The sequence below is a fragment of the Echinops telfairi genome, unplaced genomic scaffold (assembly GCF_000313985.2).
Source record: "Echinops telfairi isolate 266 unplaced genomic scaffold, ASM31398v2 ScPeMD7_7356;HRSCAF=8355, whole genome shotgun sequence".
Lineage (NCBI taxonomy): Eukaryota > Metazoa > Chordata > Mammalia > Afrosoricida > Tenrecidae > Echinops > Echinops telfairi.
In genome coordinates this window covers 3,317,784-3,322,284 of record NW_022111256.1, presented here as the reverse complement: position 1 = coordinate 3,322,284, position 4,501 = coordinate 3,317,784, and positions in this window count along the sequence as shown.

Genomic DNA, 4,501 nt, shown 5'->3' with positions numbered 1-4,501 from the left:
CCTGGTGGACATTTTCTAGGCTTCTTGGTGCAGGGGGAAGAATGACTGGGATTCACCAGGGTGCTCTTCTGACAGGACGCTCTGGTCGCCAGTCCTAGCAGTGGGGCCTGTTTCTCCCCCGGCCTGGGATTCGCTGAGTGAAGAAGATGAAGAAGCAGGCCTGCTCAGAGGACCCTGTGACGTCATTCCCCCTGCTTCCCCGGCTCAGGCCCCTCTGCTGCCCAATCCCCAGGCCCCCTCCCCGTGCCCTCCTCAGAGCTGCCTTGTGGCAAATGTGGCAAAACAACTGAGGACAGGGTTTAAAATCAAGAGAGGGGCTCAGGGAAGACGATATCGTGTAACAACGCCACTCCCCACCACACACACACACACACACACAGTTACCTAACACACTTTCTCAGTGATTGAGACAGGTACTAAACAATCAAGCAGGATCCCTGGATGCCACAAAGAGTGCTCAGCTATTAATCGAAAGGTTGTTGGTTCAAATCCACCCAGAGACACCTCAGGCCTGGCCATCGTCTCCTGAGAGTCACAGCCTCAGAGAACCCTGGGGTGGGGGGCGGGGGTGGGGGCAGGTCTTCTTTGTGCAGAGGGTCCCAGTGAATCCATTGTCCTTTGATAATCGGTGGGAAGGGAGGAGGCCGTCTCTGACTCCCAACCTTGGCTCGGTAAGGCCCCGTGTCTAACTGCAGTGGATTCCAGGCCCTGAGGGAGTCAGCCTTCAAATTCCACCACGGGACATCCATTGTTCTACCCGACAGGGGCCCTCGGCAGACGAACACGGAGTAAACAGGGTCACTCCGATGTCATGACCGGGCTCCAGCTGGGAAATTGTGGTGCATGAGGGGCTGAGACAAGATCACTTGCACGCCACCACTAGAGACACTGAGCGCCAGAAGAAGGCTCTTCCCTAGATGACTGGGTTCATTAGAGGCCAGCCCAAGCCTAGAGAACAGGGGCCAGTCACCCGGCCAGCCCTTCCTTAGTCCTCAACATGGGCTAACTCCCACCAGCACCACCAAACTCAAAAAGCCTGCAGGGTGGGGTCAAATCCCCCCGTGACTTCCAGAGCCTGGGACTCTTTATAGGCTAGAAAGCCCCATCTTTCTCCTCTGGAGTGGCTGGTAGTTTCAAACGGTGGACCTTTTGGATCACAGCCCAATGTGTAACCACTATGCTACTGGGGCTTTTATCCGTATCCACGGAGCCTGAACACCTCAAACCCAGCGAGATCCCCAGCCTTGTCAGTGAACTTGGACTCCCTCCTCCCCCAGCTGGTCTGGAGCTGGGGGCTCCCAGTCAACACCCTTTCGTGGGGCTGTCCCCTCCCTTTCAAACCCAGCAGTCACCAGGAGAGCAAAGCAAGAATGATCACATCCGACCGTGGCAGGGTTGAAACTATACCAGGTTGTGTCAACCCTAAGGAGCCACCCGTTTGAAGAGCAGCCGCCACTTTAAAAGACAGGCCAAGGCTGAAAATGCACAAGGAAAAGCAGGACTCCACCCATGCTTTTCTGAAATCACTGGGCCCGAGAAAATACCAGGGAATTTAAGTGTGAACAAGTCTACCTTTAGGAGCAGTCCTTGAAGAGAAAGAATGAGTCACATTATCCGTTAAAAGGAGTCCTGCCGGTATAGTGGCTACCTGTTGGACTGAGATCCGCATGGTTGGCTGTTCAAAACCACCAGCAACCCCACAGGAGAAAGATTGGGCTCTCTACTCCCACAGTCTCGGGACCCCCCAGGGGTCGCTGTGTGTCCGCGTGGACTCCAAGGCGGGGAGTGGGGTTTGGGTTTGAGTCCATTCCGAGCAACATGAGAATAATTCAGATAGGGAGGAAGAAAGAGTCAGAGGCCCCCTGCTGATCGCTTGGGAAGACTCGAGACCGGCGAGGCTCTTCAAGGGTTCTAGGCCACTGTGTGCTTTCCTCTAGTTTCTCGCCGCAGAAGCAGAATTAAAGAGGTCCTGAAGGAGGGACCATGAAAACATAGTCAGTGCTGGCCCATAGCAACCCCCTGTGGGTTCCCGAGACTGTCACTGGTTAGGGGAATCGAAAGCCCAGTCTTTCTCCCAGAGCTGGTGGATGTTTCCAATGTTGACCATGTGGATCGCAACGCAACAAGTAACCACTGTCCCACCAGGACCAATTCTTTGACAAAACAAAGCAAAAAACTCCCTGCCGTTGAGTCGATGCAACATCTTAATGACCCGTTAGGACAGGGTAGGACTGCCCCTGCGGCTTTCCGAGACTGTAACTGTGTACAGGAGTAGAAAGCCTCATCTTTCTCCTGTGGCGCTGCTAGTGGATTTGAACTCTGGGCCTTGTGGATCGCAGCCCAACACACAATCATTATACGCCCCCATTCACAAGACTCACCAAGGTAGGTTTTGCAAATGTGTGAGTCTTTCTTCTTTGTAGTGCAAAGCGGCAATTCCCGTTGCTGGTCGGTGCTGCTGAGCGGATCCTGCCTCATGGCAGGCCCGGGATTGGAGAAGGCAACACTGCCTGGGCCTGCACTAGCTTCCGGTTGTTCTCACGTCTGAGCCCATTGCGGCAGCCGCTGTGTCCATCCATCTTACTGCGGTCACCCTCTTTTTCTCGGCCCTTTACTTTAGGAAGCGTCGTCTTTCTCGAGGGACTGTGTTCTCCTCACAACATGTCCAAAGTATTTAGGCAAAATCTCGCCATCCCTGCTTCGATGGAAGATTCCAAGACAGATCTCTTTATTTGTTCTTTCAGCTGTCCGCGATGTTTTTAATATTCCTCATCAGCACCATAATTCAAGGGCACGGATTCCCTTCAGCCTTTCTTATACAATGCCCAACTTGTGAATGGATAGGAGGCCCTTGACCGGACCAGGGATTGGGGCAGGTGCACCTTGGTTCTCAAAGGAACATCCTTGGTCTTTCCAAATCATATAATGTCTCTCATTTTTTCACTCAAGGTTCCTTGAGGATAATAGTAGTAGTAGTGCTCATTGTTCTTGAAGTATTCATAGTACCATTTACATAACAAGGGGGATTTTGCCATTCAGTATAGGTACCCAAGCTTCCAGACAAGTCATTCAGCAGGAGGATGAGGGGTTTCTGGCAACACATAACCCCTCCCTCAGTTACAAGGAGCCCTGCTGGCACCGTGGGTTAAGCTGCTCACTGCAAGGTAGCGGGTTTGAAATCGCTCGCTGCTCTGCGGAACGAAGATGAGTCTTGGAAACCCGAAGGAGCAGTTGGACCGTGTCCAGTTCTACTCAGGCCAGGGGCTTCGCGGCTCAGAATGGGCTCCATGGCTTGGCGTGGGGGCTCTTGGTTGGACATGCTGGAGGTCTCGCTCCTGGGGGGAATGCCAGCAACTCCACGTTACACCCCCTGGGGCACCCCATAAACCTTCCTTTGTGAATCGGAGCAGGCTAGCTGAAGAAAGACCTTTGAGAATGTTGAGCTAATCAGATTATCCCCGAGTGGGAGAAATGCCAGGAAGAATGAGTGCGTTCTTTATAACCCTAACTGGTAACAAGAACGGGCTTTGTGAACAGGGGGGCCTCGAGAACCCCTGGAAGGGAAGATGGCAAGTCAACAGGGCCCCAGAGGGCCTGTCGCTAGTTCTGTTCCCAGCCCCAGGTTAGCAAGGCCCGGGGGGCGAAGGGGCAGTGCTTTTAGCCCTCCAAGTCCAGTACCAGACAACCCCTCTTCATTACCAAACCCCGTGCCTTGAGTTCAGGGGAGACCCCCCCCTATAGATCTGTTTCTTTCTTTTCTTTTTGCAGATAGAATCCACATGCCATAAAATGTACCCTTTTGTCACCCAGCTCTTTTCGGTGTAGCTGACAAGTCGTGCAGTCATTGCTCTGACCTGCATCCTCTTATCATCCCCCAAAGAAACCCCCTGAGTCGTCACTCCCCAAGCCCTCACTGTCCAACCCCAGGCAACCTGGGACCCTTTGGCTCTGACCCTGAAGCCATACAGCCACAGGCTTAAAGCAGCCCATGGTGGCTCCAACGGGGCCTCCGGTTTCTCATTGAGGCAGCTCTGCTGGAAAGTGGCCCCGCCGCACGCCCTGCCTGGGGCCAGCCTGTGTGGTCACTGCCTCTTGCACAACTAGGGGCCAAACGCTGCCGGTAATGAAACGAATGATTTAGTTAGCCTGTTGGCAATGACCCACAGTGTCCAGAGAGCCAGAATGGGCCCCACGAGGCTAGCAGCAGTGCCCAGCTGAGGCACCTGAGAGCCATCCTGACAATGTACCCTCTTGCCCCTATCTGACTGGGCCATGCCGTGCCGACCCCCTCGATGCTTCCTTCCAGAGCTGGGGCAGGCCAGGGCACAACCAACGGAGCTGAGATACAAACGCGGACCTGCCCAGTCACAGAGGAGGGACTCTGGTCATGCTGCAGGGACTCTGGTGCACTCAGGACACATGCCAGGCTCACTTAGGTGCAGGGAGAAGCTTGGCTGGCGGGCAAACAGCAATATCCCCCGTCTGTGCTGAGGCATCCCTG